This window comes from Podarcis pityusensis (genome assembly GCF_964106645.2).
Source record: "Podarcis pityusensis genome assembly, chromosome: 12".
Taxonomy (NCBI): Eukaryota; Metazoa; Chordata; class Lepidosauria; order Squamata; family Lacertidae; genus Podarcis; species Podarcis pityusensis.
Window position 1 is genome coordinate 4,522,498 of NC_138037.1, and position 16,703 is coordinate 4,539,200.

The following is a 16,703-nucleotide window of genomic DNA, read 5'->3' on the forward strand; positions in this document are numbered from 1 at the left end:
AAAGGGAGGTTCCATCAATTTGTGTGTGAAAGCAGCAGTGCCGTATTTACTATAAGCTAAACAAGCTATAGCTTAGGGCCCCACTCTCTTGGGGGCCCTCAAAAAAATTAAAGGGGGGAAAAAAACCTGGATACACATTTCCAAAATATAACATTAAAAAATAATAATAATAAAACATACAGCAAGAGTGTTTTGTGTTGCGTATGGACCTGTTAGGTCCATAAATTATTGTTGTTGTTTAGTCGTTTAGTCGTGTCCGCCTCTTCATGACCCCCTGGACCAGAGCACGCCAGGCACTCCTGTCTTCCACCGCCTCCCGCAATTTGGTCAAATTCATGCTGGTAGCTTCGAGAACACTGTCCAACCATCTCGTCTTCTGTCGTCCCCTTCTCCTTGTGCCCTCCATCTTTCCCAACATCAGGGTCTTTTCCAGGGAGTCTTCTCTTCTCATGAGGTGGCCAAAGTATTGGAGCCTCAGCTTCAGGATCTGTCCTTCCAGTGAGCACTCAAGTCTGATTTCCTTCAGAATGGAGAGGTTTGATCTTCTTGCAGTCCGTGGGACTCTCAAGAGTCTCCTCCAGCACCATAATTCAAAAGCATCCATTCTTCTGCGATCAGCCTTCTTTACGGTCCAGCTCTCACTTCCATACATCACTACAGTGGTACCTCGGGTTAAGTACTTAATTCGTTCCGGAGGTCCGTTCTTAACCTGAAACTGTTCTTAACCTGAAGCACCACTTTAGCTAATGGGGCCTCCTGCTGCCGCTGCGCTGCCGGAGCACAATTTCTGTTCTCATCCTGAAGCAAAGTTCTTAACCCGAGGTTCTATTTCTGGGTTAGCTGAGTCTGTAACCTGAAGCGTATGTAACCTGAGGTACCACTGTACTGGGAAAACCACATCTTGAACTATAGGGACCTTTATTGGCAAGGCGATGTCTCTGCTTTTTAAGATGCTGTCTAGGTTTGTCATTGCTTTTCTCCCAAGATTGCCTCTAAACGGGAGGTCCCATCAATTTGTGTGTTAAAGCAGCAGTGCCGTATTTAAAGGTAAAGGGACCCCTGACCATTAGGTCCAGTCGTGGCCGACTCTGGGGTTGCGGCGCTCATCTCGCTTTATTGGCCGAGGGAGCCGGCGTACAGCTTCTGGGTCATGTGGACAGCATGACTAAGCTGCTTCTGGTGAACCAGAGCAGCGCACGGAAACACCATTTACCTTTCCGCCGGAGCGGTACCTATTTATCTACTTGCACTTTGACCTGCTTTCGAACTGCTAGGTTGGCAGAATGCTTTTTTCTGGGGGTACGCATACCCCAAAACATTTTGTGAATCTAAGTTTGGCCTCATTGAGGGACAGTATTTCAATTGGAGTAGGACATGAGAGTACCCCTAAACCAGGCCTCTCCAAACTCAGCCCTCTAGCTGTTTTGGGACTACAACCCCCATCATCGCTAGCTAACAGGACAAGCGGTCAGGGATGATGGGAATTATAGTCCCAAAACATCTGGAGGGCCGAGTTTGGCCATGCCTGCCCTAAATGGAGTCGGACACGACTAAACAACAACAACAAAGAAAGCCAAAAACACCAGGAGCCGAATTTGCCTCTCTTCTGCTTGATTTAGGATTCTGTGTTTTAAATCTCTTTGAAGATGCCGCAGTTATTAAGGGGTGTTAACAAATTAGGGCGGGACTTCCGGGGTGGCGCCATCGGCAATGGCGGACTCCCTCTGATCTGGAGGGACTAGCTCCGCGCGAAACGGGTCTTTTCCGTTACGGCGAAGCAGGGACCCTTTTAAAAATCACAGACGGATGAAGCCTGTGACCATGGGACTCAGTGGGCACCCTTAGTGCCCCCCTCAACCCGCAAAGGAACCCACTAACGGGCTCCGAAGCGAAGAGGGGGAAGTGGCACAGTGCTGAGAGTCAACTGCTTCTTCCGTGGAGCGAAGCCGCATAGCCGTTGCCGGAGAGCGCTGCCTTTTTCCTGGGACAATTTGGCTTCTAAAATAATCACCCGTGAGTACTTAAATTTCGGACAATTGGACTTTAAATAAGGACTTGCGAGCAGAAAGGAATTGGACTTAAAAATTTACTTCAATTTGGCACTGAAACGGGAAGGTCTAAACAGGAAGTCAGCCTTCCGTTTCTTTGTAGACAGAATAAAGCAAAGACAACGTAAACTAGAGCTCAGAAAATCGCTTCTAAAAGATTAACTTTCATCATTTAAAATTGTTGAACCCCCCTTCGGAAGCAGGAGAAGAAGGGGGATCTTTTTTGGACTGTTTAAACCTGCAGAAGTGAGTTTAAAGTAAAGTAACTTTCCACCGTCCTGATCCTGGAGCAGGGTGTCAGGACTGACGTTTGAAGCTCATTGACCAGAGACAAACGCTTTTGACAGATAGCTAAAAGAAGAGAAACATAGTGATTCCACTGTTCCCTTTCGCATTTTAAAGGAACAAATATCAACAAAATATCTCAAAAAGGAAACTTTGTTGCTAGATTCGTCCTTAAAAGAAAGAACAAATAGAAGTTTTCCCCCTAGAGGGAGACTGTGAAACTGTAACCAATTCCAGGGAGCTTGCAGCTGTTACAGATTACAATCGTGGGAAATAGACTTGTGACCTTGTAGGACAATGTATTCAGAAGCTCTGTTGTGTGCTCTCTGTAAAACAAATGCCCTACTGGAACAGTTAAATGAGAATACGGATTTGATGACTAATGCGGTCAGAATTTTTGAACAGGCAGTGGGAAACTATATGGAGCCCACCCAGGAATTAAATCAGGAGTGTGCCCTGACAGAACAGATGAGAGAAGAGGATGCTGCTGAATCTTGGGCGCCAGAGATGGAGGGAGCTGTGGCCCTGCAGGAACATGAGCTTTTGGATTTGACAAAGGAACTTGGAAAAAGCCAGATTTGGAAAGATAAGGTTTGGACTGGTTTGGAAATGGGGGGTTGGATAGACCCCCCTATGCAGGGATGTTTGGACTTTCCAAGTCTGGCAATGGGCCGTGAGATGTTTGGGGCTGTGGGGGCTCTTAATCTTGGAGGGATTCTGAAACATGTTTTTAAATACCACATGGAGTTTAGTTTGGACTTTGGAAAAGGGGCTGATTTGTTGAAAAGGGTCAAAAACATTACCAAGCTGGAGTTCCCACGAGTGAAAGGAGAATATGAAGAAGAGCTGCGGAAGGGACATGGAAGCGACTTAAGGGCCTCGGATATAAGGTTACCAGGTTAATGCGCTAGATCAATGGGATAAAGAGGACTGACAAAACCCGGGACCAGGAGGAAGGGACGCTGGATGAAGATTGGATTGTTTTTATTTCTTTCTTTTTATTACTAGGATTGTTTTATAAAATTGATGAATGTTAGAAAAATGTTGGAACGAAATTACTTGGCTCTAGCAAAAATGTCTAAAGAATTAGGTAAGAATATTATGGTTATGAGAAGTTGGTAAAAATAAGAGTTAAGTTTTAAGTTTTAAGGTTTTCTATAAGATAAGATGAAAATAGATTAAGGTAATGTAATGACAGAATATTATGAAATATGGAAAGGATTTGCTGCGATAATTAACAACTAGGATACAAAAAAAGGGAGGAGGAGGAGGTCAAAGAAAGAAGGTAATGAAAGTTGAGGATTCGAGAATGATGGATTTGTTTTTATCTGTTTGTGGTGTATTTTTGTTTTTTTGAATCTACATTGTTTGATGTGGTTTGTTTTCTTTTTGTTTTCTCTTTTTTCTTTTTCTGCTGTGTTCTTTTCTGTAATTCTAAAAAAATTTCAATAAATATCATTTAAAAAAAACAAAAAAAACACAAATTAGGGCAATGGCTGCGTTCCAAAGGGTATGTGTGTGTGTTTGTTTGTGCTCCACTCACAGCATAATCTGCCTACTCCTAAGTAAACCTCAGCAAGTTCTATGGCAGGGGTCAGCAAACTTTTTCAGCAGGGGGCCAGTCCACTGTCCCTCAGACCTTGGGGGGGCAGACTATATTTTGGGGGAGAAAATGAACAAATTCCTATGCCCCACAAATAACCCAGAGATGCATTTTAAATAAAAGGACACATTCTACTCATGTTAAAACACGCTTATTCCCGGACCATCCGTGGGCTGGATTTAGAAGGGATATAAGATAAAAGGGGGAAAATATTTATTTACATTATTATCATTATTATTATTATTATTATTATTGTGTGTGTGCATGTGTGTGTTTTGTATGGAATGTTTGGGAGGAAATAAGACGGTAAATAACAAATAACAAACAAAATATTGATGTATGTAATTTTTATTTCTCAATTATATTTTGTGGTGGTATGGTTGTAATGTTTTTTTTGCAACATAAAATCATTCAATAAAAAATATTTTTTAAAAAAGAGACGGTGATTGGGCCGGATCTGGCCCCCGGGCCTTAGGTTGCCTACCCCTGCTCTATGGGGCCTGATTCTCAGGACAGGCCTAGGCAAGCCTACTCAGAAGCAAGCTCCCTTGAGAAGGATAGGATTGCAGCCTTTCCATGTCATCCGATAATGGTCTATTATGAAGTATATCCGACTGAGTTCAATGGGGCTTGCTCCTAAGTAAGTCAGTATCGGAGTGCAGCCTTACAGTGCAATGAAATCATAGAAATGTAGGGATGGAAGGGGTACCCCACGATCATCTATTCCAACCCCCTGTGATGGAGAAACAAGTGAGTAAGTCCTATTGAATCCAGAGGGACTTAACTCCCAGATAAGTGGGGTTTTTCAAGAGCAGGCCTTTCAAGCTTGTAACCCAATATACCTGCTTTCTTGGGAGTAAGGCCCTCTGAATCAGTGAGACCGACTTCTGAATGTTGTAGACAGTTCGGCGCCTCTAGGGCACCTTCCATTTTCCCAACCAGGGAGATTTTAATCGCAGCCGGTATTTGTATTGGCTTTGAAATTGCTGCTTGCTTTTATTGCTGATGTGCGTGTTTTTAATTTTCGGCGTTTCTTTTTTAATTGCTAATCGCTTCGAGGCATCTCCGTGGGAAAGCGATTCATCACTTAAGCAAGCCAATAAGGAGAATCGAGGACGGCGCTTTGTTTTCTCGCTCTGTGCTTGGCCACGAAGACGTTCTCTTTAAAAAAATAATAATAATAATCTTGCTCCTCTTCCCTGGAGGCACACAAAACAGCTTGCAAAATTAAAACGCAGCAGCGCTGAATAATCTCTGAAACCGTGGCGGGTTTGAGACCACAGCAAGAGAGCAAAACGCAAAGAGCAGGTTTTATTAGGGGCAGAATAAAATCACAAGCTTGACACTGCTCTGTGGCAGAAATGAAAGTTTTCAATGGATGTCTTGAAATTTAAAGGGGAGTAGGGTGGGGGAGGGAAGTGAAGTGATTATAATATTATTCCTTGCATTTTTGTTCCATGTTCCCTCTAAAGAGCTCAGAGTGAGGCCCATGTATTCCTGAATTTATCTCCTAACTTTTCGTCCAAGGAGTATGTGGTTCACCCCCCCTCCACAGTTAATAATAATAATAATAGTAATTTTGTTATGTACTGAAGTTCTCACCCTGGGCCAGCAGGGGGATACTGTAGATAGTTATGCAAATAAGGGATCGAAAGTGACGTTCAGTGATTGGTTAGTTTTAGAAAATTGTTACAGTTACGTTGTACCGGAGCTCTATATAAGCAGGCTGGCTGAACCCTTCAGTTCTGTTCTGGCCTGTGAATAAACAAGAGCTGTTTGAAGAATCGCTGTGTCATGTGATATGTTCACCCACAACTTAACAAATTTTATTTATACCCTGCCCTTCCCAGTTCAAAAACTGGGCTCAGGCCGGCTAACAACAAATTTTAAACACTTATTTGTAAAAGCAGCATAAAATACAGTATAAAAACATGAATAACAATAAAAATAAATAATAATCTCTACAACGACCCTGCGAGGGAGGTTAAGAGGCTGTCAGTGGCTCCAAGGTTACCCAGGGAGCTTCAGGACCCAGCGGGGATTTGAACCCTGATCTCCCGGGTCCTAGTATGACACTCTAACCACTACACCACACTTCCCTCCTAGAGTCCTTCTGCGATGGGGCAGCTCTGTAAATTAAGTATGTGAATAAATAAATGTCACCTGAAATATTTTCCTTGAAGCTTGAAATTTGTTTCTGGATGGTTTTATGTGATGTTTTAACGTGCTGTAAACCTCTTTTAGTCCCGTCCCTCCCTTTAAATTATAAAGTGGTACAGAAATGAAATTGACAACAACAACAACTCTCACTGGGGGAAAATGGCACGTTAGACACCTCGTTGCGGTGATCGTAACGATACGATACGATAAGCTTTATTGTCATTGTCCCATACAGAACAGCGAAGCTGAAAAAAATCTACATCAGACATTCAAAAAACAACAAGCCTGCTATCCCAGCTATCCCAGCCTTGTTATCAGCCTAAAAACTCTGATGTTGTTGTTTAGTTGTTTAGTCGTGTCCGACTCTTCGTGACCCCCTGGACCAGAGCACGCCAGGCACTTCTGTCTTCCACTGCCTCCCGCAGTTTGGTCAGACTCATGTTTGTAGCTTCGAGAACACCGTCCCACCATCTCGTCCTCTGTCGTCCCCTTCTCCTTGGGCCCTCCATCTTTCCCAACATCAGGGTCTTTTCCAGGGAGTCTTCTCTTCTCATGAGGTGGCCAAAGTCTTGGAGCTTCAGGATCTGTCCTTCCAGTGAGCACTCAGGGCTGATTTCCTTAAGATTGGATAGGTTTGATCTTGCAGTCCATGGGACTCTCAAGAGTCTCCTCCAGCACCAGAATTCAAAAGCATCAATTCTTCGGTGATCAGCCTTCTCTATGGTCCAGTTCTCACTTCCATACATCACTACTGGGAAAACAATAGCTTTAACTATACGGACCTTTGACAGCAAGGTGATGTCTCTGCTTTTTGCTTTTTGCTTTTTTCCTGATACCCCATAATTCTGATACCCCATAATTAAATACAATATATTATTAAATACAATATACTCCCATAGAGAGTATACACCTAGGTTTAAGGTGCCATTTCGCGATGAACTTGTATATATTCAAGTTTCTAACACTGCTGAGAATCGCAAGTGCGGAGAGTGGACTCAGGTCCAGGAAACTCCAAAAATAAATGCGTTAATCTTGGCTCATGGTGGATAGCTCAGTCGGGAGACCATGAGACTCTTAATCCCAGGGTTGTGGGTTCGAGCTCCATGTTGGGCAAAAGATTCTTGCATTGCAGCGGGTTGGACTAGATGACCTTGGGGAACCCCTTCCAATTTTACAGTTCTATAATTCTACGCTGTTGTGTTCAGGTCCTGCTTTCGGGTTTCCCATAAGGGGCATCTAGTTGGCTGCTGCAAGAACAGGATGTTGGCAAGATGGATCCCCTTTTGGCCAGATCCTGTTGCAAGAGCTCTCCTTGCGTATTGATCGCCAATCTTTCCTGGGACTGTGTAGTTAAGGCACGCAGCGACATGAATATTGCCTCTTCTTCTTCTTCTTCTTCTTCTTCTTCTTCTTCTTCTTCTTCTTCTTTGGTGATCCCTCACAGCCAAGTAAGATTGTCTTCCATAAACATGGTTTTAACAGTGAGTCCGTAAGTGACTGTGGAGGCCAATTCTGGATCCACACGTCCTTCCACAGTGGGGACATTGGTTTCCGGGTGGGAGTTGATCCCGATGTGGATTTGCCAAGCGTGCCTTCCTCTTAGCACCTTTCTCCCTTGTGTCCTGAGTTCAAGTGTCTTCAAAGCCCATGACACCTTTGGTAAAGGCTGTTCTCCAATTAGAGCGCTCGCAAGCCAGTGTTTCCCAGTTGTCGGTGTTTAAACTACATTTTTAAAAAGATTTGCCTTGAGACAGTCTTTAAACCTCTTTTTTTGACCACCAGCATTACACTTTCCATTTTTAAGTTCGGAATAGAGTAGTTGCTTTGGAACACGATCATCAGGCATCCGCACAACATGACCAGTCTAACGAAGTTGATGTTGAAGAATCATTTCTTCGACACTGATGATCTTCGCTTCTTCCAGTACACTGGTACAGTCATACCTCAGGTTACAGACGCTTCAGGTTGCACTTCAGGTTACGGACCCGCCGAAATCCAGAAGTACCGAAACGGGTTACTTCCGGGTTCCAGGGGTTGCACATGCGCAAAGTACTAAATCATGCTTTGCGCATGCACAGAACCGCCAAATTGCAACCCGCACGGGTGCAGGTGTGCCGCTGCGGCTTGCGAACGCTGTGAGTTGCGAACGTGCATCCCTCACGGATCATGTTCGCAACCCGAGTGTCCACTGTATTAGTTTGCCTGTCTTCCCAGGTAAAGGTAAAGGGACCCCTGCCCATTAGGTCCAGTCGTGACCGACTCTGGTATTGCAGTGCTCATCTCGCTTTATTGGCCGAGGGAGCCGGCGTACAGCTTCCGGGTCATGTGGCCAGCATGACTAAGCCGCTTCTGGCAAACCAGAGCAGCGCACGGAAACGCCGTTTACCTTCCCACCGGAGTGATACCTATTTATCTACTTGCACTTTGACGTGCTTTTGAACTGCTAGGTGGGCAGGAGCAGGGACCGAGCAACGGGAGCTCACCCCGTCATGGGATTCGAACCGCCGACCTTCCGATTTGCAAGTCCTAGGCTCTGTGGTTTAACCCACAGTGCCACCCGCATCTTCCCAAGTGATGTGTAAAAATTTTCGGAGACACCATTGATGAAATCTATCGAGGAGGTGGAGATGGCGTTTATAAGTGGTCCATGTTTCACAAGCACACAGGAAGGTTGGTATAGTACAATAGCTTCGTCAACAAGCATTTTGGTTTCCCTGCAAATGTCCCGGTCCTCAAACACTCACCTAAGAAGGGAGACAGGATTGCCAACCTCTCGCTCTGCCTAACACCCCTATCCCAGCTGTTATTGATTTCGGAGAGGCTAACTTTGATCGAGGCTGAGAAGCCCAGAGCCCGCAGTTTAAAACAATTAAAACCAGAAAGGAGATTGGGACACCCCCACTGCTTGGGTTTATTGCAAGGAGGGGAATGGAGGAGAAGGGGGAGAGGAGGACATAAACTTGCCCTGGCCCCAGGGGGCTGACCTAGCAGGTCTTTCTTTTTCATCCCTTGATCTCTGGAATCCCCCCGCCCCTTCCCCCAGTCCAGGAAGGGCCTTGTCTACATACATCCCTCCTGACAAAAGAGACAGCGGGATGCAGAGTCAATAACCATTTTTACAAGCTGACTGTGAATCCAGAGATAATGTTGAAAGGGGGGTGGGGTTTGGGGTGGGAAGATGGCATTGGCAACAGAAAAAGAGGGGTTTTTTTGGGGTGGGGGGAGACGTCCGCCAAAATTGTATATGGCGTGCTATCGGGTTTTTCTGGGAAATAATAATAATAATAATAATAATAATAATAATAATAATGAAGTTTTTAATGTTTGATGTTTTTAATATTCTGTTGGGGGCTGCCCAGCGTGGCTGGGGAAACCCAGCCAGGTGGACAGGGTATGAATAATAAATTATGATTATGATTATGATTATTATCTTGTGAGTTGGATGTGCCTGCTATAACCAATTAACCAATACGTAAGACAGCCACGAAATTAAAAGCCGTCTGCTTCTTGGGAGAAAAGCAATGACAAACCTAGACAGCATCCTAAAAAGCAGAGACATCACCTTGCCAACAAAGGTCCGTATAGTTAAAGCTATGGTTTTCCCAGTAGTGATGTATGGAAGTGAGAGCTGGACCATAAAGAAGGCTGATCGCCAAAGAATGGATGCTTTTGAATTATGGTCCTGGAGGAGACTCTTGAGAGTCCCATGGACTGCAAGAAGATCAAACCTCTCCATTCGGAAGGAAATCAGCCCTGAGTGCTCACTGGAAGGACAGATCGTGAAGCTGAGGCTCCAATACTTTGGCCACCTCATGAGAAGAGAAGACTCCCTGGAAAAGACCCTGATGTTGGGAAAGATGGAGGGCACAAGGAGAAGGGGACGACAGAGGACGAGATGGTGGGACAGTGTTCTCGAAGCGTGAGTTTGAAAAAACTGAAGGAGGCAGTGGAAGACAGGAGGGCCTGGCGTGCTCTGGTCCAGGGGGTCACAAAGAGGCGGACACAACTAAACGACTAAACAACAACAAGACGAAGGCGAGCCGAAGATACTGGGCAGCTGAAAAGACTGCAGGCTCTTTCCCCAAGATTCCTTGATGCTCGTACACTTGAACAGACCGATTTCAATCACATATACAGAGCAGAAATGACAGGACTTGCTCCCAAAAAGAATGCTTAGGACTTCAGATTATTATTATTATTATTATTATTATTATTATTATTATTATTTACGGTGATTCCAATTTTTCATTTCCGGGTGACCTTTTTCCACAACTGAGAAGAATCAGTCCCTTTTTCAGTGTTTCTAAGCAAAGGTTCATCCCCTTATGATACAGGAAATTGTGCTATTTTCAAGAAGAAGAAAGTTTTAATATTAATAATAATAATTTATTATTTATACCCCGCCCATCTGGCTGGGTTTCCTCAGCCAATCTGGGCGGCTTCCAACAAAGTATTAAAATACAGTAGTCTGTTAAACATTAAAAGCTTCCCTAAAGAGGGTGGCCTTCAGATGTCTTCTAAAAGTTGTATTGTTCTTTATCTCTTTGAGATCTGGTGGGTGGGCGTTCCACAGGGCGGGTGCTACTACTGAGAAGGCCCTCTGCCTGGTTCCCTGTAACTTGGCTTCTTGCAGCGAGGGAACTGCCAGAAGGCCCTCAGCGTTGGACCTCAGTGTCCAGGCTGGACGATGGGGTGGAGACGCTTCTTCAGGTATACTGGACCGAGGCCGTTTAGGGCTTTAAAGGTCAGCACCAGCCGCTTTTCACAAGTGCCATTGAAATGAATGGAGCTGCGCTTAGCCACTGCTGCCCTCCCATTCTTCGCAAAGGGCAAGGAGAGATCCCTGTGGATCTCAGCCATCAGTTCCCCCCACTTTGCGGTGAGGTCCTTCACCTGCCTGTTTTTAACCTGGCTTGCCGAAACGCAACATTTCTCCAATGGGAATTGGGACGGTCTATACCATAATCATAGGATGCGGGTGGCGCTATGGGTTAAACCACAGAGCCTAGGACTTGCTGATCAGACTGTGGGTTAAACCACAGAGCCTAGGACTTGCTGTTCAAATCCCCGTGACGGGGTGAGCTCCCTTTGCTCGGTCCCAGCTCCTGCCAACCTAGCAGTTTGAAAGCATGTCAAAGTGCAAGTAGATAAATAGGTACCGCTCCGGCGGGAAGGCAAACGGCATTTCCGTGCGCTGCTCTGGTTCGCCAGAAGCGGCTTAGTCATGCTGGCCACCTGACCCGGAAGCTGTACGCCGGCTCCCTCGGCCAGTAAAGTGAGATGAGTGCCACAATCCCAGAGTCGGCCACGACTGGACCTAATGGTCGGGGTCCCTTTACCTATACCATAATCATACAGTGGTATCGCAGTTTATGAACTTAATCCATTCCTGAAATCCGCTCTTAAACTGAGGTGCGCTTTCCCAGTGAGGCCTCCCATCTTCTTTGGAAGCCTTCCAAGTGGATAGCTAAGTTGTTTAGAGCGTGGTGTTGATAACGCCAAGGTTTCAGGTTTACTCCCCGAATGGAACACCTGCGTATTTCTGCAACGCGGGGGGTTGGACTAGATTATCCTTGTGTATTGGAAGACACAAGATTACCCTTGTGTATTGGAAGACACAAGAGCTACCCACACTGGAGGAATGGCAGATGAAATTGATGGACTATATGGAATCGGCGGAAATGACTGGCAGAATCCGTGACCAGGGAGAAGAGTCGGTGGAAGAAGATTGGAAGAAATTCAAAGATTACTTACAGAAATATTGCAAGATTAAAGAATGTTAGAGTGATGTTGGATTGAAATTAAGTGGCTTCTAGCTGTACAGGCTTTAAAGTTATATATAGATCAAGATTAAGGATTAGGATTAAAAAAGTTAAAAGAAATGGAAAATTGGTTTTTAAGAGGTTAAAATTTAATGTTATATTATATTAAGATTAAGGATTGGGATTAAAAAGGAGGGAAAGGAATTGCTGGACAAACAAATTGAATTGGAATACAAAAGAGGGAGGTATGAGGAGGTCCGGGAAATAAGTAAATGTAAAAGTTGTGATGAAAAGATGGAATTGTTTTTAACTGTTTTTTCTTTTTTCTTTTTGTATTTTGTATGGTGTATTTTTCTTTTTATTTTTAAATTTCTTTTTTTTATTAAGATGTCTCTTTTCATGTGAAACTTTAATAAATATCATTAAAAAAAAAAAAAAGATTATCCTTGGGTTCCCCTTCCAACTCGACAATTCTAAACTGGCGACCATGGCTACATCTTGTGGTGGCAAATTCCACCGACTGGGGTTTTTTGTTTTGTTTTGCGATTTCTAAACTAGAATGTCTGTACCGCGCGATTGCAAACAGGACCACTAAGCAGTTTGCAGAAATATAAAATATAAAAATGAAAACTAAGTTTATCAATAGAAGAGCAGAGGTTTTTTTTTTTTAAAAAAGGAATTAAAATCCCCAAACATAATTGAAATCAAGAATAAGGTAAAAAGGCTTTTTTTTTTTTAAAAGAAACCGCAACACTCTTGCATGCCAGGGCAAAATGCATCATGCCAATTTTTGTTAGGAAGACGCACGCCTTATCTTGCAGAAGGCATCATCTCAAAGAGGCGTTCTCCCAGTGTGTGTGGGGGGGGGGCCCTCTTCCATTACCTGTGGCTTGGATCAGAACTTGCATGAATATATAATACACACACAGAGACAGACAGACAGACACAGAGTGCTTTTTTTCCTTAAAAATGTTTAGGGGTTTTGACTTAAGAAAATCACCATTTTATAGTTCAAATCGGGAAAAATAAATACGGTAAATGGAGAAAGGTACAAAGATCCACAAGATGTTTAGGAGTATAACCCCCCAGAAAAAAGCACTCTGTGTGTGTGTGTGTGTGTGTGTGTTCCGGTTTTCGAACATTTTTCGGAAGCCGAACATCTGATGAAGCTGTCGGCTATTGTTTCTGGGGCGCCTGCACCAATCAGAAGATGCACCTTGGTTTTCTAACATTTCGGAAGTCAAACAGACTTCCGGAACAGATTAGGTTTGGCGCTTTTGTTTTTTGCGATTTATTTTGTTTTTGAGGCTTTTTTGGTGTATTTGTTTTTGTGGCTGTGTGGTACCCAGTTCAGCTACTGATAGATTGATCGTGTGACTGCAGAAATTAATTTTTATTTTTATCATCTACAATACTGTCTTATTTATTTTATGGTACAGTACATTGATTATCGCTTTCATTTTATGGATCAATGGTCTCGGTAAATCCAATTGCTGTCTTAGGGGTTGCTTTTAAAAGTCTGGAACGGATTAATCCGTTTTGCATTGCTTTCTATGGGAAAGCGCACTTTGGTTTTGGAACAGACTTCTGGAACAAATTAAGTCTGAGAACCAAGGTACCACTCTCTCTCTCTCTCTGTGTGTATATATATATATATATATATATGCTTTCTTCACCGAAAAAGCAGCTATGATATGAATTAGGAAGCCTTTTAAATGCACGAGAGTTGCTGTGGTGTAGTGGTTAGAGCGTCAGACTAGCATCTGGCGGGAGTTCAGGGTTCAAATCCCAACTTAGCACAGAAGCTCATTGGGTGCCCCTGGGCTAGCCACTCACTCTCAGCCTAACCCACCTCACAGGGTCGTTGTGGGCATTAAATGAGGGTAAGGTAAAGGGACCCGTGACCATTAGGTCCAGTCGTGGCCAACTATGGGGTTGCGGCGCTCATCTCGCTTTACTGGCCGAGGGCCCCGGCGTTACAGCTTCCGGGTCATGTGGCCAGCAGGACTAAGCCGCTTCTGGCAAACCAGAGCAGCACACGGAAATGCTGTTTACCTTCCCGCCGGAGCAGTACCTATTTATCTACTTGCACTTTGACGTGCTTTTGAACTGCTAGGTTGGCAGGAGCAGGGACTGAGCAACAGGAGTTCACCCCATTGCGGGGATTCGAACTGCCGACCTTCTGATCAGCAAGTCTTAGGCTCTATGGTTTAACCCACAGCGCCACCCATGTCCCTAAATGAGGGTGGGGGGGGAGGGAAAAAAAGGTAAGCCACCTTTTTGCTCCATGGAGGCTGGATACAAAAGCAACAAACCCTTAATAATGTTTGTTTAAATCATGTGAAGGCAAACTAAGGCCCGGGGACTGGATCCAGCCCATTCTCCTTCTAAATCTGGTCCGCAGATGGACCTGGAATCAGCATGTTTTTACATGAGTAGAATGTGTCCTTTTATTTAAAATGCATCTCTGGGTTATTTGTGGGGTCTGCCTGGTGTTTTCACACGAGTAGAATGTGTGCTTTTATTTAAAGTGCATCTCTGAGTTATTTGTGGGGCATAGAAATTCGTTCAGGTTTTTTCCCTTCAAAATATAGTCCGGCCCCCCACAAGGTCTGAGGGACAGTGAACCGGCCCCCTGCAGAAAAAGTTTGCTGACCCCTGGTTTAAATGATTCCTGTTGTTTAAATGGGACGGTAAACTCTTGTCGGAATGGTGGTCTTGGGAGTGTTGGAAAACCCAAAACCTGCTCCCAGGCAGCTTCCTACAAAGGATGGCTTTGGGGGGGGGGGTTGAACAGACCAGGATAGTGTGTTTTGGGAGAGCCGGGGCTTGCAAGGGGTATAATTTTGGGGCACCCCACAAGCTGTTTGCTGAGCAGGCCTGTTATCTAAATACCACTCATTTAGATAAAAGGGGGCTTGTTCATTCTTCCTCTTCCTTTGGAAAGGGCGTATGTGTGCCTTTCCCTCTGATCTCTTCCTCCCACTCTTTGGAATCTGCCAGGCTAAGAGGGTCTATTAACCCTGCCAGATGAACAGTAGCAGAGGCTGGTGCCTTTGATCTTGCTGGTATCCCAGCTGGGTTTTAAAGAGCAGGAAACAGGCAGAACAGCCCCCCCTTCACCCCCTCCACCCCCAGGCAATGTTGCTCAGAGAGCGCAGAGATGCCCTGGCAACTTGCAGTTCTTCAGTGAGGACGTCCCCCTTGCTTATTAATCCTTTCCGACCGCCTAGGTTGCTCCTCTGAATTTTGCAAGGCGGACTTGTCCGACCAGAACACATCCATTGCGGGAAAAGTACGCAAAAATATGGGGAAACAGCGAGAAAGAACATCCGACATGCAAACAGAAAACCTCTTGCAAAAAAAGAGAAGTACAGTGGTACCTCGGGTTAAGAACTTACCCTAATTCGTTCTGGAGGTTTGTTCTTAACCTGAAACTGTTTTTAACCTGAAGCACCACTTTAGCTAATGGGGCCTCCTGCTGCCACCGCACGATTTCTGTTATCATCCTGAAGCAAAGTTCTTAACCCGAGGTAATATTTCTGGGTTAGCGGAGTCTGTAAACCTGAAGTGTCTGTAACCCGAGGTACCGCTGTATATTTAGTCACACACAAATGTGTTTATTGTTAGGATCGTCCTACTCTTGTGTAGGACCCTGGCAGAGAAATCCACACTAGATGAATTTTCGCAAGGGCTTAAAAAAATAAACTGGGGAGAACTAATTTTGGGGAGAAACCAAGGAGCTGGGACAATCGATTCCAACCCTACAGTTATTTGATTCTATGAGATTTCCTGTCCAATAATAATAATAATAATATATTTTATTTATACCCCGCCCACTGGGCGGCTTCCAACAAAAGATTAAAAATACATTAAAACATCAGTCATTAAAAACTTCCCTAAACAGGGCTGCCTGCAGATGTCTTCTAAACGTCTGATAGTTGTTTATTTCTTTGACATCTAGTGGGAGGGCGTTCCACAGGGCGGGTGCCACTACCGAGAAGGCCCTTTGCCTGGTTCCCTATAAACCTCACTTCTCGCAGGGAGGGAACTGCCAGAAGGCCCTCAGGCCTGGATCTCAGTGTCTGGGCTGAGCAATGGGGGTGGAGACGCTTCTTCAGGTATACTGGGCCGAGGCCGTTTAGGGCTTTAAAGGTCAACACCAACACTTTGAATTGTGCTTGAAAACGTACTGGGAGCCAATGTAAGTTTTTCAAGACCAGTGTTATATGGTCCTGGTGGCCGCTCCCAGTCACCAGTCTTGCTGCCGCATTCTGGATTAGTTGCATTTTCCGGGTCACCTTCAAAGGTAGCCCCACGTAGAGCGCATTGCAGTAGTCCAAGCAGGAGATAACCAGAGCATGCACCACTCTGGCGACGCAGTCCGTGGGCAGGGAGGGTCTCATCCTGTGTACCGGATGTAAGCTGGTAGACAGCCGCCCTGGACACAGAACTGACCAGCGCCTCCATGGACAGGTGTGAGTCCAGAATGACTCCCAGGCTGCGCACCTGGCCCTTCAGGGGCACAGTCACCCCATTGGGGACCAGGGAGTCCCCCACACCTGCATGCTCCCTGTCCCCGAACAACAGTACTTCCGTCTTATCAGGATTCAACCTCAAGTCCCAGGAAGCCTGTGTGTAGCAATGACAGCGTTAAGGACCCTGGTGTGTGCCTCATGTCTTCCACGTTACTTTGCTGGTCCACCCCAATCTCAAAATATCTGATACTCCTGTTTTGCAGACCTGCTCTGATTTTGCAGGGGCCGCCAGCTGGCTGTGTGTATTTGCGTGTTTGCACTCTGAACGTGGCTTCAGCCCCCAAAAAGTTCCCAGGTGATGGGGAAC